The sequence below is a fragment of the Hypanus sabinus genome, chromosome 2, assembly GCF_030144855.1.
Source record: "Hypanus sabinus isolate sHypSab1 chromosome 2, sHypSab1.hap1, whole genome shotgun sequence".
Classification (NCBI taxonomy): domain Eukaryota; kingdom Metazoa; phylum Chordata; class Chondrichthyes; order Myliobatiformes; family Dasyatidae; genus Hypanus; species Hypanus sabinus.
Window position 1 is genome coordinate 193,081,535 of NC_082707.1, and position 23,238 is coordinate 193,104,772.

Consider the following 23,238-nt stretch of genomic DNA (forward strand, 5'->3'; position numbering starts at 1 on the left):
GAAGAAACACTTTAAACAGTTCAGAAGGCAAAGAGATATATGCAAAGTTTTCAAGAGCAAGTGGGCTGGGTACAGCCGGAAACTGCACAGCTGATTTTAGGCAGCATGATGAGTAAAAGAACTGAGACTGAATGTTGTGTCTGTGGCCGGTCCACTCTGCCTGAGACAGTAGCAGAGGGAGAGAATATCATGAGCCCTGTGGGCTTGAGCACCTGTAGTTGTTAATTGTTGTCTCATTTGGAGTCGTAAAGCCCTTGTGCTTTTTGTTTAATCTTGTCAAGTTTATTTTCACTGGCACAGGTTTTCTGCATACTGCGATTATTTCAAGCGGACACCGCATTAACACTTATCGCAGGGTCCTTATGTTCCAAGAATGATTCATCTCATGGTGTCGCTCGGTCATGATGCCGATGTTCTGTTGGTGTTCCTGTGAATAAATCTTGTATCTGTCTCTGGGTGGGAGTCTGTCATTCCTCTGCACCTGGGTTCGGTCGTCTGCCAGTGCACAACGTGACAGAAAGAACTGAAGCAGAGTCGAGGGGGTGATACCTGTGGGGATTCCCCCGATACTGACGACCTATTTAAGATTGAGTGTCAGACTATAAGCTGAGAGGGGTGGTGAGGTGTGGTCGAGGGACATGTGTTGAAATTCATCACTCTGTATCAAGACGCTCATTTGCCTCTGCATGAAAGATTGTATTCAAGGATTATAGACCATTATGCCGCAGTAGAGGGGCATTTTGTCTATTGCTACCATGCAGTCATTATAGAGTAATAGGAAACTCTCTTTCCCCATACCAATTTTGGGCAAATAGAACTACCTTAGAAAGTCATCTGGGTTGGCATGGATGTGATGGGCTGAATGCCTTGTTTCCATGTTGTACAGTTCTATAAATTATCCCCTCTCAAGCATTTTCTCAGTTGATTTTGAAAGGCTTGATGGACTTTTCTTTCCCCCCACACAATTAATGAAGTCAACGGACTGTGTTTCTCTGTGTAGAAAAGTTTTCCTCAAATGCCCTGTGTATCTTTTAAAACCAATATGAACATGTTGTTCTGACTTTGAATGAAATTAACTTCTATTTATCCTTTTCAAAGCCATGCACTTCAGTCAATGTCTTCACCTTCTTCAGAATTGAGGAAGAAAGAAGACAGAGTATGTACTAAAGGAGAAAGAAGTAAAGCGATTGGTACAGGCAACGGGGTGTGTTTGAATGGGCAGAAGCAAACATAAAATGCAAGTACTCCTGCTGATGCCAAGTTTCTGTGGGAGAATAGAAAGGTTTAATATTATGAATAATTACAAACAAAATTATATTTTGCAACAGGCATAATCACAAAAAAATGCTGTTTGGTGAACATTCAAAGATTCAAAGTACATTTATTATCAAAGTATGTATGCAGTATCCAAGCCTGAGGTTTGTCTTCCCACAGAGAGCCACAAAGCACAGAAATCATGGAATCCATTCAAAGAAAAAACATTGAACCTCTAACATGCTAGTGGTAAAAAATATGGAACACAAAATATCAAATCACAAAAATCATCAGGACAGTCCAGGAATGCTCAGCTCACCCCAGTCCAGCTCAATCCGGCGAATTGTCGACTGTCAACTGCAGGCTGAAGAGCCAGACAGTCCGCACCGATCAAAATCACACAAAACAACAACAAAAAAGGAGCCACTAGAAACACATCATTACATGTACTCTGACGATCCACAACCCGCGTCGATTAAAGCCCAAGAGCCAGGACTCTGATACCATCCCGCGGATCATATTATTATTGTGACAGTCACTTTCTGCTGACAATATTAGAAATGCTTATCCTTCAAATCATCATGAGCAGCATGGGATACTAATATCAACATAATAAAACTTGCTCTCCATGTATCTTGTGCTATTAAAATACATCACACACTCACGTGAGTTCCCTCTGAACTCTGAAGAGTGTCCAGGGATTAAACAAAGGGGTCTGATTTTCTGCTTAGTTAGGTAATCAGTGAGAATTTACACAACTGGATAAATATCATTCGAACTAGGAAGTAAAGATAAATCCCGCTAAAATCTATTTCAGTTCCACTGACCCCTCACCCCCTGGGTGGGAATAGAGTCAAAGCTCTGTAATGATGTGCGTTGTAAGGTCAATGAAAAGGATTATGGGTGTTTAAGATTCTCTACTAATAAACAGGATCCTAATCCTAATGAGCCCCAAGTTGATCTAATCTCTTGTGTACTCACCACTATGGTTAGAATTTATTTTGTCTGGATGCTTTTTCTCAGAGCGCAGAGAACCCAGGTTGTGCCTCGGCAAATTTTGGAACTTCTTAATTTTTAGTAAGAATAAAGTGAGCTTTTACCTTCTCCATCTGAAACTCTCCTCCAACAGGACCACAACCCTGCCATGGTTTGGAGGTTTGCGTACCTCAATGACCCGGACAGCTATGTTGGCTTCACGCTTTGGTTCTTTGCTAGTGTCAACCCTGCCAAACAGGTCAAAGGGGAGAGGACAGACTAACTGTGGGCCACTGGTCCTCCAAGTTCAGGAGTTTCAGCTCAAGGCTAGCAACAAAATTGATGTGGAAACAACAATGAAGAATCCTGATATATCTGAGTGTGACAGGATTCCTGAGTCTCCAGCTGGAACTCGTGTGACTGATTAGTAAAACTGAGAGGAAGCTACTGACACGATGAAGGAAGCCTTGAGTACCAGCAGAGGTGGAGGGACTTCATTGCTGCCCTAAATGGCAGTGGCATAATTGGCAGAAAGTGATCTGAAACAGCGAGTAGAGCAGATGTAATTTGGGAGGACCCTGTATTATAACGTGTTTGAATGCAGAGACTGACATAATTCAATTTTTGCCCCCTCAGAATCAGAATCAGATTTAACATCACTGGAATACATCATGAAATTAGTTAACTCAGTGGCAGCTGTACAATGCATGATAAATTTAGAAAAAAATGAATTAAAGTATATTGAATAGCTAAATTAAAAATAATAGTGCAAAACAGAAATATTAGAAACAAGTGATGTTGTTCATGGGTTCAATGTCCATTTAAAACTTGCATGGCAGAGGGGAAGAAGCTGTTTCTGAATTGTTGAGTGTGTACCTTTAGGCTTCTGCACCTCCTTCCTGACAGTAATGATGTGAAGAGGACACGTCCTGGGTGATGGGTTCCCTAATAATGGACATCGTCTTTCTGAGGCACCACTCCTTGAAGAGGTCTTGGATACTATGGAGGCTAGTACAAGTGATGGAGCTGATTAATTTTAAACTTTCTGTGGCTTCTTTTGATCCTGTGCAGTAGACCCCCACCCCCCCATACCAGTTAATGATACAGTCTGTCAGAATGATCTGCACGGTACATCTGTTGAAGTTTTTGAGTATTTTAGGTGACAAACCAAATATCTTCTAATGAAATATAACTGCTTTCTTCCCTTCTTTAATAGCTGCATCAACATGTTGAGACCAGTTTAGATCCGGAATCCATGACAATCATTCATGGAGTCATTGAGTCATACAACATAGAAATAGGCCCTCAGGCCCAACTTGCCAAACTGCCTGGGCTGCCTACCTCAGCTAGTTCCATTTGCCCCATATTCCTCTTAAACTTTCCTATTCATCTACCTAAATGAATTTCAAAACTTATAATTTTACCCACTTCTACCAGTTCCTCGGCAGCTCACTCCACATTCACAACACCCTCCCTTTGTGTGTGAATCTTGCCCCTCTCACCTCCCCTATAAATCTCTCCTCTCTCACCTTAAATCTCTGTCCCCTAGTTTTAGACTCCCTTGCCCCGGGAAAAAGACTTTGATCCTTCAAGTTATCTTGTCATAGAGACATGGAAAAGTACAGCACAGAAACAAGACCTTCAACCTGTCTAGTCCATGCTGAACCACTTAAACTGCTTACTCCCATTGGCCTGCACCGTGACCATATCTTCCACACCTCTATTGTCCATGTACCTATCCAAACTCCTCTTCAATGTTGAAATTGAGCTTGCATGCACCACTTGTGCTGGCAGCTCAATCCACACTCTGGCAAACCTCTGAGTGAAGAAGTTTCCCCTCATGTTCCCCTTAAACTTTTCACCTTTCACCCATGACCTCTAGTTGTGGTCCCACCCAAATGCAGTGGAAAAACCCTCCTTACATTTACCCTATCTATACCCCTCATAGCTTTGTACACCTTTATCAAATCTTCCCTCAATCTTCTCTATTGCCCCCTTATAATTTCATGTAACTCTGTAAGATTAGAAATGCTCTGCTAATAAGATTAGAACATAGAAGATAGAAAACCTACAGCACAATACAGGCCCTTCAACCCACAAAGCTGCGCTGAACATGTCCTTACCCTAGAAATTACCTAGGGTTACCCACAACCCTCTATTTTTCTAAGCTCCGTGTACCTATCCAGGAGCCTCTTAAAAGACCCTATCGTATCCGCCTCCACCACCATTGCCGGCAGCCCATTCCACGTACTCACCACTCTCTGTGTAAAAAACTTACCTCTGACATCACCTCTGTACCTACTTCCAAGCACCTTAAAACTGTGCCCTCTTGTGCTAGCCATTTCAGCCCTGGGAAAAAGCCTCTGACTATCCACACAATAAATGTCTCAATGATTGTTATACATGTATTGGATCTGGCAAATGAGACACCTTTTTCACTGAACCTCATTATTAGGACCTAGGGTATCTAGCATGCTTGGACTTGGGAATATGACAAGTTCTTACGCCATGAAGATATCATGCCTCCCTGCTATAGAATCTGCAACACAATGTGACCTATTTTCAGAGAGCGTATATTATCCTGTAACTGCTCCATTTGGCCAACGGATACCTGCAAATTGACCAACATGTTTTTCTGAACTCTTTTTATTCCAGTAAATTACATTTTGAAATTAAAAGTTTAAGCATAATAAAAAAATAAAATCATTAAACGGAATCAGATTTTCTTCAATGTCGGCTTAGTGTTAAATTCACAGCTTCCCTTGTAATTCTTGCTTCTGTGCGCTGATTGTGGATTGCACAGTTGGAACACATGCAGTGTGCTTAATTTCCTATTGTGCACGGATGTCACTCACCATGCAGCTATCGCAGATAAGGCTGTACTCATTGCTTATTGGTGTTTGGACTGAGGATAATACAAGCCAACCATCTGCTGTGGAGGGTGAATGACGTATACATCAGTGAGGCAAAGATCATAAATTCCTCTTGCACAAAGGATATTACTTCTTAATCCACTGGTTAATTTTTTTTCTCTGCTGGCCCACAGATTATCAGGCCACTTCACAATTTTCAATGAATGGTTACAATTCTGGTGTCATGACCATAGGGGCTGCCATAACTCCAAATGCATCTTGAAGTGATCTCGCTTCCGGCCAAGATGGTGCTATGCTGCCGTTAGTTGCCTGTTTCATAGGGATAATGGCTTGGTATTGAAGTGATTAGCATAATCACTGTACAGTTCCAATGACCACCCAGCAGGTTTCAATTCCTGGCACTGTCCGTAAGGAAAATGTATGTTCTTCCTGTGACCACATGGGTTTCCTTCAGCTGCTCCAGTTTCCTTCGGCATTTCAAAGATATTCCGGTTCGTAAGAGTAAGTGAGTAGTGGGCATACTATGTTGGCATTGGAAGTGGGGTGACACTTGCAGGCTGCCCCCAGCACAATCCTTGGATTGCAATGCAAAATGGCGCACTTCACACCTTGTTTCCATGTACATGGCGGCAGCGTAGGGAGTTGGTTTGGGTTTAGGGAAGAGACGAGGTAGAGTTAGAGATCAGGGGCAGTAAATGAAATGTCCTGGGCAGGAGCCAGTGCTCGGCGACTGAGAGCTCCGCCCTCAAAGTCAAGTGATTCTGGAGGTTGGCAGGTGCTAAAGAGTCACCTACGACCCCCAGGCGGACGAGTCCCGGGATCGCAGGTCTACGAGAGACTGGAAGTCAAGGCAGATTGTCCTGGGGTTGGAGGCCAGTCTGCGTGTATGAGTAAGTAGGTGGGAAGGGGGCTTGTGTTGATGTTTGGTTTAGTTTTGTTGTTGTGTTGCTGGTGCGGGCGTGCCATGTTGGTGCCAGAAAGTGCAGCAACACTTGCGAGTTGCCCCTAGTGCAATCTTAGATGTGTTGGTTGTTAAAACAATGACACATTCCTGATATGCTTCAACGTACATGTGATAAATAAATCTGTATAAATCTGAATAAATAAATAAATCTTCAATGCTCTCTGTCAACTAACTAAATAATATTGAAAAATGTACATATCTTAAAGAAACTACAAATGGACGAGGAGGCGTCTATATACTTATTGTGACTACAGCTTTGTATTTTCTGAAAGTGTATTGCAAAAAGTTTAATAACTTAAGAGAAATGTTCATAAGCAAGAGGAAAGGATACAAAAGGAAAGAGCGTAGACATCAAGGTTCAAAGTAAATTTGTTATCAGTACATTATATGTCACCATATACGAAGCTGAGATTCATTGTCTTGTGGGCATACTCAATAAATCTATAGAAGAATAACCATAATGCACTATCTTGGGTGTTCAACCAATGTGCAAAAGACAACAAACTGTGCAAGTACAAAAAGAAGGAAATAATAATAATAAATAAATAAGCAATAAATATGGAGAATATGAGACGGAGAGCCCTTGAAAGTGAGTCCATTGGTTGTGGGAACATTTCAATGATGGGGCAAGTGAAGTTGTGTGAAGTTACCCCCTTTGGCTTGAGAGCCTGATGGTTGAAGGGTAGTGACTGTTCCTCAACCTGGTGGTGTGAATCCTAAGGTTCATATACCTCCTCCTGAATGGCAACAGTAAGAAGAGAGCATGTCTTGAGTAATAGGGACCCTGATAATGAATCCTGCTTTCCTGCAACAGCATTTCATAGAGATGTGCTCAATGGTGGGAAGGGCTTTATTCATGATGGGCTGGGCTATATCCACTACTTTCTATAGGATTTTCTGTTCAAGGACGTTGGTGTTTCGTACCAGGCTGTGATGCAGCCAGTCAGTATACTCTCCACTACATATCTACTAGTCAAAGTCTTAGATGTCATTCCGAATTTCAGAAAACTTCCAAGGGTGCTGGTATACTTGCTTCATAACTACACTTATATACAGGATGGGTCTCTGAAATAATAAAACTGAGGAATTTAAAGTTGCTGACCCTCTCTACCTCTGATCTTTCAATGAGGACTGGCTCATGGGCTTCTGGTTTCCTCCTCCTGAAGTCCACAATCAGCTCCTTGGTCTTGCTGACATTAAGTGAGAGGTTGTTGTTGTGGCACCACTCAGCCTGATTTTCAATCTCCCTCCTAAATGCTGATTCATCACCACCTTTAATTTGCCTATGACAGTGATGGCATCAGAATGAACATGGCATTGGAGCTGTACTTAGCCACACAGTCATAAGCATAAAGCAAACAGAGCAGAAGGCTAAGCACATAAGAAGTGGTGCACCCGTGCTGATGGAGATCGTGGAGGAGACGTTGCTGCCAATCTTAACTGACTGGGGTCTGTAAGTGAGGAAATTGAGGATCCAGTTACACAAGGAAGTATTGAGACCAAGGCCTAGGAGCCTATTGATTAGTTTAGAGGGGATGATGGTAGTGAATGCTGAGCTGGAGTCAACAAAAGCATCCTGATGTTTGCATCTTTGTTGTCCAGATGTTCCAGGGTTCAGTGAAGAACCATCTGCTATGGACCTCTTGCTCTGGTAGGCAAATTGAAGCTGATCCAAGTCACTTCTTGGGTAGGAGTTGATATGTTTCACCACCCACTTCTGAAAGCACTTCAGCACTGATATTAATATTAGCTCAGTTTTGTAAAATGAATGTGAATATGGTTTTAAAGCTAGCTGGTTCTCATTCAGATTTAATTAGAAAAGTCAATTGCTAATTATTGCTTACATGAATAATAGATATCCTAGTTTCTAACATCCAGGGCTCTAGGTGGGTGAGATAACTGCAAAACTAGAAGCCCTTTTCAATCTAATTTAGTTACTTTTTTCAATAAAATAAGTTGAATTATAACAGCAAACAACCCTTCTTTGAAAGAAATTTGAAGGAAAAGCACAATGAAGATCAAATTCAGTAAGTAGACAGCATGTCTCCTGGCTGTAAGGTACTTATCTGAGCCTATTTCCCAGCACTTGGTTCATATTTTTCTATGCCATGGTCTTTTAAGTGCTTATCTAATTACTTCTTAAACATCTTGACGGTAACTTGTTTTAGCATCTAATCAGTGAGTCCTAGGTTTCAAACTCACTCAAGGCAAAAAAAAAATTCTTTCTTTGAATCGTCCACCACTCACATTCAGATAGAGATTCATTTATTTATCATAGATATATTGAAACATGTAGTAAAATGCATCATTTGCGTTAATAATCAGCACAACCCAAGGATCGATTACATTAATCCATAGTTCTCAGGTCATAGACAACTCCATTGAAGGGAAGAGCTTCTCATTATCTACCTTCGGAATTCTGTACTCCCCAATCAGTTCAACCCTCAGCCTTCTCCTTTTCAAATGAAAACAAACTCAAAGGGGAAGGAAAACAAGAATGGATGATGAGGCTTGTGGCTTCCCATGCCGCGGGGGTGATCAGGAATGAGCCAGGTATGGGAAATGCAAAAGGTCACAGGAAGAGAGTAAAGTGAAATTTGATTTGCTGTGGTTGAAACTCTATCCAGCTAGTCCTTAAAAGTTTTCCATAGGTCAGACATGGATTTACACTCAAACTGCCTCTCCAAATCTACCTTACACAGTTCCTGTCTACTACAGTGTAAATAACCTTCTCCCAGTTTAGTACATTCACCTGAAGACCCAGCTTACCCTTCTCTATAACATTTTTAAAACTTATGATCCCCTACTGAAACTTCAATCACCTGGCCAGACTCATTCTCCAGTCAAGGCCTAGAAAAGGCCCATCCCTAATTGGATTAGCAACTGAAACACTTCAGGATGCACCTGCAAGTTCTGACCCATCTCAATCCCTGGCACTGAGTCCCAGTCAGTTTGGAGTTCAATTCGAACAGCATCTGCACGGAGTTGGTATGTCCTTCCAGTGAGTACATGGGTTTCCTGCAATTGCTCCAGTTTCCACCTACAGTCCCAAGACATACCGGTCAATGGGTTAATTGGTCACTGTAATTGGGCGGACTACTTGGCCGTGGGGCTCATGGGACGGGAAGAGCCTGTTCTACACTGCACCTCTAAATAAACAAACAAATGTCCTCCCTAATCACAGCAATTTTCCCTCATCAGTAATGCAGCTCCAACATTTATTTTACATCCCTCTCTTATTTGCTTCATTATCTTAATTTACATTTGGATTATTCATTAGGAAAGTAAGTTTACTCAGGACTGTTTGCAAAGTAATGTGGCAGTTTACTCATTACATTACCTTTCAAACTCATCTCAATCGCACATTCACTGCACATTGATCAAATGCTATTAATGTATGCCTCATTTATGCTTCAAGAGTAACATGAACTGTTTGCATTTTGTGGTCAGGTTAAGTAAAGGTCATTGAACTAATTCATGCTTAACACATTTTTAATGGATTTCTTCTCATAGCTCAAACTGTCTAGGAGAGGTGCAAAAATACACATAGAAATATTCTCAACTCAGGAGGAAGCAAAGGTGTGCCTACTGTCTCATCTAAACCCAGGAGACAGAGTTCCAGAACATTACAGCACAGAAACAGACAATCTAGTCTGTGCCAGACTATTAATCTGCCTAGTCCTATTAACCTGCACCTGGACCACAGCCCTCCACACCTCCTATCCACGTACCTATTGCAATTTCTCTTAAATGTTGAAATCAAACCCACATTCACTATTTCCACTGGCAGTTCATTCCACCCTCTGAGTGAAGATGTTTCCCCTCTCGTTCCCTTTAAACATTTCACCCTTAACCCATGTTCTAGTTTCACCCAACCTCAGTGGAAAAGGCCTGCTTGCATTTACCTTGTCTACACCTCTCATAATTTTGTATACCTCTATTAAATCATCCCTCACTCTTCTATGCTGCCGGGAGTAAATTTCTAACCTGTTCAATCTTTCCCTATAACTCAGATCCCCTAGTTCTAGCAACATCCTCGTAAATTTTCTCTGCAGTATTTCAATCTTATTGACATCTTTCCTGTAAGTAGGTGATGAAAACTACACACAATACTCCAAATTAGCCCTTATCAATATCATATACAATCAGCATAACAGCTTAACTCCTGTACTCAATACATTAACTTATGAAAGCAAATGTGCCAGAAGTTTTCTTTATGACCCTTTTTACCTAGGATGCCACTTCTAAGGAATTATGGATCTATATTCCAAGATCCCTCTGTTCTACTGCAATTCTCAGAGCCCTACTGCTCACTATGTACAGTAAATCCTACCTTGATTTGTCCTCCTAAAGTGCAACACCTCACACTTGTCCGCATTAAATTCCATCTGCCATTTTTCAACCCATTTCCCAGCTGGTTCAGATCCCACTGCAAGGTCTGATAATCTTCCTCACTGTCCACTACACCCCCAATCTTGATGTCATCTGCAATTTGCTGATCCAGTTTATCACATTATCATCCAAATCGTTGAGCTAGATCAGAAACAACAATGGACCCAGCACTGATCCCTGTGGCACACCAATAATCACAGGCCTCCAGTCAGAGAGACAACCTTCTACTACCACTCTCTGGCTTATCCTGCGAAGTCAATGCCTAATTTAATCAACCTTCTTGACCAACTTCCCAGATGGGACCTTGTCAAATGCCTTGCTAAAGTCCACTGCACTGCTTTCATCAACTTTCCTAGTAACTGCCTTGAAAAACTCTGTATCTTTGGATAGACATGACCTGCTACGCAGAAATCCATTTGACTATTCCTAATCAATCCCTGTCTATCCAAATACTTTCATATCTGTTCACATAGAATGACGTCCAATACCTCACCCACTACCGATGTCGGGGCTACCAGTCTATAGTTTCCAAGATCACAGTCCTTCGCTCAATACTGGAAGCTTTTAATGAATGGAAGAAGATGATTATACTCACAAGGCTGAATCCACAACCCCTTGCTTTATTCCCAAAACACTCATGATTGTATGCCAGATTCTTCTCCTACTCCATCTACAAGTTCTCAGATGACACCAGTATAGGGGGTTGGATCTCAAATAATGAGGCGCAGGAGTACAGGAAGGAGACAGAGAACATAGTGGCATGGTGACATGATGCCAACCTTTCCCTCAACGTAGGCAAAACAAAAGAGCAGGTTATTGACTTTCCGAGACAGGGCAGAGCGCACATCCTTCTATGTGTCAATGCAGCTGTGGCGGCAACGGTTAAGAGCTTCAAGTTCCAAGGTGTAAATATCACCAATCGCTTGTCTTAGTCAAACCATCAGGTTGCTATGGCCCGGAAAGCACACCAGCACCTCTAGTTCCTCAGAAAGCTAAGAAAATTCATTATGTCCCTGTTGGTGCGCCATGGAACTCATCCCATGCAGAAGCATCACGGATTAGTAGGCAAATATTCAGCTCGAGACTGCTAGAAATCACAGAACACAGATACAGCTCAACCCATCATGAAAATCTTAAAAGCATTTCCACCCATGAAGTACTTATACTTCCCATTGCCTTGTAATCAGCAATGTAACCATCCTAATTGTTTTCCTTTTTGCCCCCTTCCATCCGCCAGAAGATATAAAAGCTTAGAACAAAAAATGAATCACCCAGCTTGCGGATAGCTTCTATCACCGTTATCAAACTATTGAACTGACCTCTTTAGATTAGATATATGTGCGTCGAAACATGGAGTCAAATGTGCCGTTTGCGTTAGCAGCCAACACAGTCTAAGGATGGGATGGGGGCAGCCCGCAGCTGTCGCTTCACTTCCAGTGCCAACATATTGCCCTCAATGCTCAGCAGAACACCACACAGTGAATTAGATAAGAAAGCAGACACAACAACGACAAAACATTCCTCTTCGTACCGCTGACCTGTCCATTGGGGATCACTGGCCCACATACTTAGATCTTACAGATCACAGCCCTTGACCTTGGGATCGCAGGTCTTCGATCTTGGCACCTTCCAACCTGACGTCTGGACTCACTGAAGCCTGACATCCAGATCGACCTCGAATCTCCAGATCAGCTGACTGACCTCATGCTACTGGATTTACCGAATGACCTGGTGCCTCTGCCCCGCCTAGACCTCTGACCCAAGAACTCACCCTCTCATCGGTCACTGGTCCTCATCCTGCATCCTAATGATAAAGATGAACTTTTGATCTCGCAATCTACTTCACTGTGGTCCTTAGACCTTATTGGTTACCTGCACTACAGTGTCTCCATAACTGTAACATTATACCATAAGACCATAAAACACAGAAGCAGAATTAGGTAATTCGGACCATTGTGTCTGCTCCTCCATACCATTTTGGCAAATTTATTATCCTTCTCAACCCTATTCTTCTACATTATCACCCAAAAAAATTCTGTAGTTGCTTTTCACTTCGTACTACCTCAATGTAATTGTGTTTTAGATGAACTGTATGGATAGCATGCAAAAATAAAGTTAGCATAAAAAAAATGGATAGCTAGTGCAAACTAGGAATAGTGAGTTAGTGTTCATATTCATGGACCATTCAGAAATCTGGAGGAGAAGAAGCTGTTCATCCTCAGGCTCCAGTATCTCCTCCCAGATAGTGAGGGTCCGAAATGGTGGATGCTGCCTTTTTGAGGCACCACTTTTTGAATGTGTCCTTGATGGTGAGGAGGTTAGTGCCCATGATGAAACTGGGTCAGTCTACAATCCTCTGCAGCTCTTTCTCTGTGCCGGGGTGCATGCTGGCAAAAGCTGAACTCGTATGGAGGGAAGACAGGCTCCCATGAGGAGATGCCAACTGGGGCTTAATCATAAGAGCTCCAATAAAACATCAGTGGCTTGGCAGAGCGACACCGTGAGACTTAACATTCTGAAAGCTTGGGCTCCGCGGTAAGTACTGATCGGGAGTTTGCTTAAATAATCACAGATTGCAGAAAAACTTAACAATCAACATAAACCAAACAAGATTAAACAGAAAGCACCAGGGATAAATGACTTTCATTAAGACAACAATTAACCTGAACAATTCAGGTGGTCTAGAAACCTCAGAGCCCAACACTCTCCAGCTCCCAGCACAAGCCCAAGGATATATTATATTGGAGCCTCCACGTTATACAGTGATAGAACCAGTCAAAATACTCTCTGGGGTACATCTGTTGAAATTTGTATTCCTTTATTAGGAGTCTACAGTGATATACCAAATCTCCTCAATCTACTAATGAAGGACCTCATTCGTTGGATCGTACGAGTCTGAGCAGTGACCTTATAGAAGAGTATAATATCCTGAGCACCAATGATAGAGTGGACATACAATCTTTCTCCCAGGGAAAGGGTTTAAGAAACCAGAGGGTGTAAGTCTAAGGTGAGTGGGGAAAAAATTAACAGGAACCTTTGAGTTGACTTATTCATGAAGAGAGTGGTAAATATGTGGAGCAAGCTGCCAGAGGAAGTGATTGGAGGCAGGTACATTAACCACATTTAAAAGACCCTTTGACAAGTACATAGATAAGAAAGGTTAAGTTTAGGACAAATGCGGGAAAAGGCCACTAGCTTATTTTGGCATCTTGTTGGCATGGACAAGTTTTTGAGTTGCATTGCTCTATGAGAGGGTATACGTTAACAATGATCCAGAGGAAGCATCAGTCACATAACTAGCCAATAATATGAAGCAGGATACCAAAGGTTTTTTCAGTTATATAAAGAGTAAAAGGGAAGTGAGAGTTGATATTGGACCACTGGAAAATGATGCTGGTGAGGTACTAACGGGGGACAAAGAAATGTCAGATGAACGTAATGAGTACTTTGCATCAGCCTTCACTGTGGAAGACTCTAGCAGTGTGTCAGAGGTCCGTGAGTGTCAGGGAGCAGGAGTGAGGGCCATTGCTATTACAAAAGAAAAAGTGTTAGGCAAACTCAAAGGTCTTAAGGTGGATAAGTCACCTGGGCCAGATGGACTACACCCCAGAGTCCTGAGAGAGGGAGCTGAACAGATAATGGATGCATTAGTCATGATCTTTCAAGAATCACTTGATTCTAGCATGGTCCTGGAGAACTGGATTATTGCAAATGCCACTCCGCTCTTTAAGAAGGGAGGAAGGCAAAAGAAAGGAAATTATAGGCCAGTTAGCCTAACCTTAGTGGTTGGGAAAGTGTTGGAGTCTGTTGTTAAGGGCGAGGTTTCAGAGTACTTGGAGACGAGTGATTAAATAAGTCAAAGTGAGCATGGTTTCTGTAAAGGAAAATCTTGCCTGACAAATTTGTTAGAGTTCTTCAAAGAAGTAACAAGCAGGGTGGACAAAGGAGAGGCAGTGGTTATTATTTACTTAGATTTTCAGAAGGCATTGGATAAGGTGCCACATATGAGGCTGGTTAACAAGATAAAACCCTTTGGCATTATAGGAAAGATACTGGCTGACAGGCAGAAGGCATTGAGAGGAATAAAGGCAGCCTTTTCTGGTTGGCTGCCAGTGATTAGTGATGTCAGTATTGGAACTACTACTTTTCACATTGTTTGTCAATGATTTGGATAATGAATTGATGGCTTTGTGGCAAAGTTTGCAGATGATGCAAAAACAGGTGGAGGGGTAGGTAGTGCTAAGGAAGCAATGTGATTACAGCAGGACTTAGACAAACTGGAAGAATGGGCAAAAAAGTAGCAGGTGGAATACAGTGTTGGGAAATGTATGTTAATACACTTTGGTAAAAGGAACACTAGCACAGACTATTGTCTAAGTGGGGAGAAGGTTCAAACATCAGAGGTGCAAAGGAACAGGAGTCCTCGAGCAAGAGTGACAGAAGGTTAATTTACTGGTTGAGTCTGTGGTAAAGAAGGCAAATACGATGTTGGCATTCATTTCAAGGGGAATAGAATATAAAAATAAAGAGATAATGCCAAAGCTTTAGTCACTAGTCAGGTCAGTATTGTCGACGGTTTTGTATCTCAGAAAGGATGTGTTGTCATTGGAGAGAGTCCAGAGGAGGTTCTCAAAGATGATTCTGGGAATGAAGGGGTTAACATATGAGGAGTGTTTTGCACCTTTAGACCTGTACTCACCGGGATTCATTGAAACCTCCTGAATGTTGAAAGGTCCAGATAGGTGGATGTGGAGAGGATCTTTCCTAAGGTGGGGATATCCAGAACTAGAGGGCACAGCCTCAGAATTGAGGGGGGCGACCTTTTTGAAGAGAGGTAAGGAGGATTTTTTTTTAGCCAGAAAGTGCTGAATCTGTGGAATGCTCTGCCACAGACTGCAGTGGAGTCCATGTTTGTGCGTATATTTAAGGCAGAAGTTGATGGTTTCCTATTGGTCGGGGTATTAAAGGATATGGCGAGAAGGGGTATGGGGTTGAGTGGGATCCAGGATCAGCCATGATGGAATGGTGGAACAGACTCAATGGGCTGAATGGCCTCAACTTACCCCTGCGTCTTTTGGTTTTATACGTGACTGGGAACTGATGCATATGGCAGGAGACAGTCCCAGCATGGGTGAATGCAGGAGTGAAGACAACTCAGTATTTTTACTGTGGCATTAGTTTATTTCCAAAAGGCTGACTAAGTTGAGACAAGTTTTGAAAGGTGATGAGAGTAGGCTGGTTGCTGAGCCAGTTGTTCACATCTACTGTACATTAAGTAAACGACTGCCGGATAGAAGGCGCCTGCATCTCAAAAACCGTGGTACGCAATGTGCATCGTAGTATCGGCTTTTGATATGGCCAGGATACCTGCAACACAGGCTTAGTTTAAATCAACTTCTATACGGCGGAGCAAGATGAGTGGGAAAAAGGTTATGTCTGTCCTGTGGCTCGGGATGGGTTGGAGGAGGACTGGGAACAGCCATACAGCAGCTGCGTCCACAAATAGAGTGCAACTCGGTGAGGTCTCGATTTAGGTCAGGAGGGAACTCGGAAGTGGATTACAACAGGGTTCACTCCCTTTGTTCTTGAGTCTCGCGAGTACGAAATAATGAGGTCTTGCCTAAGTTACATAACTGGTAAACTTCAGAATTTGAAATTACAAGCATAATGGCAATGGAAGTGGATTTATTATCGGTAATATCAAATAGCAGGTAGTAAAAATAATGTATTCAGAAAGCAGCTCATTATATTTAAATGCCTCAATGTGCTTCACATAATGATTTTCATTCTGAAGTAGCATGTTCACTGTGCAACCATTAATATAGCAACCATTCACCGCCTCAACCCTCCCACCAAACACTGCACTTAACACTTGATGTGCAATTTTCATCACGGGCAGTAGACTTTAAAACCTTGCACTCATTCTAGGATGAATACTCTGATCCACCAACAAACTTAACTGCTGGGAGAACTCAGCATGTCGAGCAGCGTCGGGTGAGAGTGGAGGCGAGAAGCTGCGGACGTTTCGGTCGAGACCCCCCACTCTGATATGTGGGTTTCACAACTGGTCAACCAAGCATTAACTCGTTCATCACCTTCCCAACTCAGAAACAGTGCACACAGCTCCAGGCAAGCGCGGCCGACTGAGACTGCTTTAAAAAAAAATCTTTAGTTTAACCAGTCCTTTTTTTTAGCACGGTGTTATCCATCCCTTTTCTTTCTCAGAACATTCTCCAAAAACATGGTTACTGTGACCTGCCTCCCCACACCAAAATGAAAATAAAACAGTTTAGAGCTTGGTGGTCTCAAGTTAAAATTTGGTTTGTGCATGATGGACTTTAAACTCAGCGGTCTGTTGTGGGGCTTTCCATCGTTTTGCCATAAGAACATGAATCAGAGGAGCAGAATTGGGATGTCCGGCCCATCGAATCTACTCCGCCATTCCATCGTGGCTGAGTTATCTTTCTCAAACCCATTCCCAGTGTGGGCCTCCTGTATTTCGGTGAGACCTGACATAGATTGTGAGACTGCCTCACCGAGCACCTGCACTTCGACTGCCAGAATCCCAGTGGCTATCCATTTTAATTCGACTTCCTCTTCCCATTCTGATATGTCTACCTATGGCCTCCTTTACTCCCATGAGGCCATCCTCAGGTTGGAGGAGCAACACCTTATATTCCGTTAGGGTAGCCTCCAACCTGATGGCATGAACATCGATTTCTCAAACTTTTGGTAATGCCCCCCACGCTTCAACTTTTCCCTCTCTCACCTTATCTCCTTGCCTGCAACCCCCCCCCCCCCCCACAACACGTTTTCTACCTTGCATGGTCTTCTGTCCGCTCCTATTAGATTCCCCCTTCTCCGGCCCTCTACCTCTTTCACCAATCAACTTCCCGGCTCTTTCTACCCCCTCCCACCTTCATTTCACCTATCACCTCGTGAGTCTCCTTTTCCTCCCCCACCTTCCCTGACTCCTTATTTTTTTCCAGTCCTGATGAAGGGTCTCATCTGTGGCAATGAATTCAGCAGATTCTCTGCTCTCTGGCTAAAGAAATCCCTCCTCATCTCTGCACTCTGGACATCCTTGTAATCGGAGGCTGTGTCCTCTGATCCTGGACTCTCCCAACATTGGAAACATCCTCTCCATTTTCACTCTAATCTGGGCCTTTCAATACACATAAGATGCTGGAGAAACTCAATATGTCAGCTAACATTTATGGACGGGAATAAACTGTCGACATTTTGGGCCAAGCCTCTTCATCAGGACCTTGTTAGATGCTACCTGATTTGTTGAATTCTTCCAGCAGTTTATGTGTGTTGTGGATTTCCAGCATCAACAGAATCTGCAATTCCATATTTGATGTGTTTCATTGAGATCCACCTCATTCTTCTAAACTCCAGTGACTACGGGCCCAGGGCCATCAAACACTCCTCACTTCTAATGATTAACTTATTATTATTTAATTATTTATGGTTTAATATTGATATATTTCTTCACTATTCTTGGTTGGTGTGGCTGTAACAAAACCCAATTTCCCTCGGGATCTGTCTGTCTGTCATTCATGAACCCCTTCCTTCCTGGAGTTATTCTCGTGGACCTCCTCTGTATCATCTCCAATAACAGCACATTCTACGGGGCACTGTGCCTGCTTAGAATGTTCTCCTCCCCTCTGTGGGCAGTCCCTCGTGACTACCCTCCGCTCTAATTCCCTGGATTCTCAGGTGTGCAATGCTAGTGTTGGAAACACAGACTCTTCCATGGATGGCGCAGTGGCTGGGCAGTTTGTCAGGTGCTGCACTCCCTCCATGTCTTATCCTATGGTTCACTCATGGCCAAGTGGACCCTCAGATGTTCTTCCTCCAGTCTGAGTCATTTCATTTATTTCTTACTACTGAGGAGACAATTCAGTCTATGCCACTTCTCAAAGAAATCCCATCCTCCACCTATTTCCCTAAAACTTATTCAACTTTGCCCAGTCCTACCCAGTGACTGGATCACTTTGCAAGGGGTAAAGTTGGAAGACAGGATAGGGGTACTTAAGCAAGACTGAGACAGGCAGATAAGCTGGGTGCTCCAGTTTCCTCCCATAGTCCAAAGACATACTGGTTGGTAGGTCAATAGGTCATTGTAAATGTTCCCATAATTAGGCTAGCGTTAAATTGGGGGATTGCTGAATAGCAAGGTTCAAATCCCACATTGCACCTCAATAAATTAATAAAGACAATTGGTATAGAGGGATATGGACTATGTGCAGACTGATGGAATTAGTTTCAATTGGCATCAAGGTTTGCACCAATATTATAGGGCAAAGGGCCTGTTTCTGTGTTGCAATGCTCTATATGCCATCTGTCTACATTTGGAGCAACTTGGAGCGACCTGGCAACGTGTGGTAGAGTAGTGGTTAGCCTAACCTTATAGCGCCAGTGACCCAGGTTCACTTCCAGCTGTTCTCTGTAAGGAGTTTGCACAGTCTCCCCACAACTGCGTGGATTTCCTCTGGACGCTCTGGTTTCCAAAGTTAATTGATCACATGGGTGCAATTAGGCAGCACCAGCTTATGAGGCTGGGAGGGCCTGTACTGTGCTCTATCTCTAAATAAATGTCTTTGGGGTGTGCAGGAAACCTGCACTGAGAAAGGGAGACAGTAAAACTGGCTGCTCTGTCATCTTCATGAATCATGGCTCTACACGAGTCAGTGTGATAGTCATACAGGAAATACCTATCTTATATGAATCCCATTCCCAGCATAGGGCTCACAGTCTTCAGTATTCTGTGTGCGCAGGACCAAAGTATCTCCATAACAGCCAACAGTAAGAGAAGCTACATATGCTTACACATCCTTCGTGCTCTCTATAAAATCATCCACCAAACTTATCTTATTAGGGATGCTATATTTTCTTATCAGGTTTGGAAGGGTCTTTGAATCTTTGCTCAGCCCATCTGGTAGTCTCTTCCTGTGAAAGACTCAGAGTGGAGTCTGATGCCAAACAACATGGCCTGCGCAGTGCAGCTGGCTGGATGCAAGACAGCCTCAGTGCCAAGGATGTTCTCCCAAGAGAGGACGCCAACACGGGGAGATTTGGAGGATTTTGCAGAAGCGGCATTGATGGTATTTTGCAGTGCACTGAGGAGCCTGCCGTAGGCAGTCCACATCCCAGAAGTCTGCAGGACAGCAGTATTCACTGTTGCTGGTAGACCATGATTTTAGTGCCTGTTTTGAGAGGTTGATTCAAGCATTGTTTGCTTAGATACCCAGAGGCGAAGGTGACTTTCATCATGGAATTCATGCACACCCCTGTAGGCATCTCCCAGACTCCACCATGCTAATAGAATTGAGTAACTGCTCATTCTAGACTCATCGCCTGCGACCTATTTAACCCCAGTTCTTTTCTACAGTTCTTGTCCACTCATCAAACCAGCCAGCCTCAATTAGTTGCTTCTCTAGCCTTCACTCGCCCTGGCTGAGGGCAAGCCTCCTCTACATTTCCTGACAGATTACTGCTTTTGCTGAGAGGCGGCTCCCAAGATACAAGTCTTCTAGGGCTTCATCCTGGATTTATTGTCAGTATGGACAGTCCCAAGCCCAGCTGTGAAAGGTGGAGGGTTGGAGATGGGGTTAGCAACCCCATCCCATTAAAAACCCATAACTACAGAGACACCGACAGAAGCTCCAAATACCTCAGTCCTGGGAGAGGAAAGAGCTTCTCCCAGTAGACATATGAAGTCATGTGGTGAAAGCCACAGGGCTGATCAACCTTCTATCATCCTGGGTTGACACCATTGGAACATAGAATGTAAGAGAGGCTAGCCAAAGAACACCTGGCAGTGTGACCTTAAAGCTGACACCAAGATAATGGGCCACACTTGAAAGAGGGACACGTGACAGTGGGCTCTGGTGAGCTGTTGCCGGTGACCTACGCCCTACCAGGCGTGATGGACTTGAGCAAGTGTTGTACAATGGAAATAGGTTGTCTGGCAGGTGTGAAGTGTAAGGTCCATACCTTCCTATGCTTCAGTGAAATTGTCAAAGATTGCATTAAACTTGCCTTCGGAATACTCAAATTAAACGGCCTATTGACCTTTTTCCAGAGTGGTGATGCAAATCTGCACTTGACCATCCATTGCTTCTGTCCTTAGCCTCTCGTGTTCGCTGCATCGACTAAACAAAACATCTCTTTAATTGTACCCGTGACCGCTCCAATCCCCCGTGTAACCTCGGTTCACTCCTCACCAATACTCCCAAGGGCGGAGGACCCGTTTGTCGTGAATGGGAAAGTCGACATTCAGAGTATGGGCTGGGTGATGCGAGAGGATGTTCGCATACTGACATGGGAGAGCAGTCTAACACCGACCTTACAGCGACGGCGTAAGACGGGCGCATCGCAACGTAAAGTTCGATGTCGTGGTCCACGGGGCTTGTTTTCTCCCTCAGAGTAAATTTTTTTTTAGAAATTGAGCTATCACTTCTCCTCACTAACCAGCGCGTTACAGTCCTTTGTGCTTATTTCGTGTGAATTTAGGAAGTCTTTTGCGCACCCAACTATCCTGTCTTGTATCCGAGACCCAATCGCCTGTGATATTGCTCAGGTATCACACTCCCCGTGCAACTAACCACTCAGGGAGAGGTTGGGGTGGGCGGCGAAAAACTGAATTGTGGTGCCTTTCTCAGTCGAACAGCCCAGTGACTGCGAGCGCTCTATAGAGAAATAGTAACGGCTCGGTAGGGGGGCACACACCGAGTGCGACTTCAGCTGCAAAGACTCTCCAGGAGAAAGTAAATGAACATAGACGACGCTAATTGAAAAAAAAATGACAATGATGTTATCATATCCTGTCTAGTTTTAAGACTAAGTTAACCAACGGCGGGGATAATTTTGTATAATTGCTAGTCCCCAGGAGGGAGAGCACACCAGAAGCCACGTTCGAGACGATTATTGTAATTCACATTCCAATCAATGCGAGACCTAATGAGGCTGCAACGTGTTTGCCCAAGGACTCTCTTTATCATTAAGTACACACAAGGTACAAATAAACCGAACCCATTTTCAGGCGGGATCTGCAGATTGTTTTCTCACTTTCTCCGGAGAAGAATCGACTCGTTAGCACGTCAGACCGGTGGGCAAGAAGGTAACCTGCGGGCCGAAAGTGCAACGGGACTCGTTTTTATTTTAAGTACCTCCCCGAATTGCCCTCATGAAGGTTCTGGAGCACATTTGAACGGAATCGATCTTGATTTTGTTTTACGCTGCAGTGTCTCTTTTAACGACCTCTCGCACCTGTGTGTGTGAACTCTCTGTCCGCGCAATGACAGAATCTAACAGTGTATCTAACCCCCCAACAGCTGATCAAATCCCCCTTTCACAGACAACTTCAGCATCCGCGGAGTGTAGTACTGGGTTCAGATCCACTGCTATGCCGCGGAAAGACTGAGGCTTCTCACACCAGCATCGCGTCAGTGGCACTAAATTACCATCTTGGCCGTACAAGACAAGTACAAAACAATAGTAGTTGCGGCGACCGAGCTTCTCACCTTCTTCCCCTCCCCACCACTGAAACCGCGCCAGGAGTGGTCCGGCTCCGAGGATCGGTGTTTCCCTTACCTGCACCCTAACCACAAGCCATCGGCAGTAAAGTTGTGTAGGACAGGCACATCGAGGCATCTGTTTGCCTGCACCCGCCAGGAGCCCGGCAGACAAGTCCCCGAAGGCTGGGGTGGTTCCGTAAGCAGTGGCAATCTCAGGGAAAAAAAAGCCTATTAAAGCGCTTGAGGTGTTTAAAGAATCACTTGTAGATCTAGCCGCACGCTGCCGGCAGTCGGTTCAGTTTCCCAGTTGAGCTTCGCTGAAAACCCAAGCAATCAAGACAAGAGCTGGCTTCAGCTCGGTGACCCGAGCGACTTCGGTGGGGCAATTCTATGGATGCACAGGTGGCGGGCGTGTGAGTGTGTGTGTATTTACGGCGCCGGGCTAGCTCACATAATTTTCCGTCGCTCCCCAGCGCTCAGTCTGCCTCTCACTGTACTCTCCTCCCTCTGCTCTGGAGCGGAGACCGAGCTGTGAGCCGCATACTAATCGTCTGCGGAGCAACACTTCAACGTTGCTCGTTCTCTTCCCCGTTCACTTTTTCTTTTGGGAATTTTCTGGCCTGGATTTCCTTTTTAAAAAAAATCCCTACATTTTAATATCAATTTTGTTTCTCCCTAACACTCTTGGTCAAAAATACACGCCCCCTTCATGTTTTCTTTAATTCTTGACGCGTTAAGAATAAAAAAAATCCAGTTAGCCCCCCCCCCCGTCTCGTTAGCTCTGTTAATTACCCCCGTCACTTCACTGCACCGTAGAGACTTCAAACCTTTCTTATAGTGCTGTTTACATTGTAAATTCATATTGTTATTCGTTTATTTATGCATATTTTATTCATAGCTGTCCTTTTTACACCTACTATATTAGTTAAAATATCATTCATTTTTAAATAACTCTTTATTCTTTATAATTATTAAATGTTGCTTTTTGTTACATGTCACACCCTGACCAACACCACAGCAAATTCCTAATCCATGTAGGTGTGTAAGGTGAATAAAATTAGAACATAGAACAGTACAGCACAGGAACAGGTTCTTTGGCCCACGATGTTGTGTTGAACCAAATAAGTAATCAAATGGAAAACTAAACATCCCTTCTGTCTGCATTTCCCTCCATTTTCCTCATATTCATGTGCTTCTCTAAACATCTCTTAAGTTTTTCTAATATATCTGCTCTATCACCAACCCAACCAGCACA

General features: G+C 43.6%; 1 protein-coding gene across 1 annotated transcript in view; it reads right to left on the reverse strand.

Moving 5' to 3' along the window:
* The window catches only part of syndig1l (synapse differentiation inducing 1-like), a 221,657-nt gene extending 199,477 nt beyond the window's left edge, over window positions 1-22,180 (reverse strand). Inside the window, exon 1 of the mRNA XM_059990768.1 lies at window positions 22,060-22,180. The gene's annotated coding sequence lies outside the window, so the exon portion shown is untranslated. The remainder of the gene's footprint in view (window positions 1-22,059) is intronic.
* Between the last annotated feature and the right edge of the window lie 1,058 nt (window positions 22,181-23,238).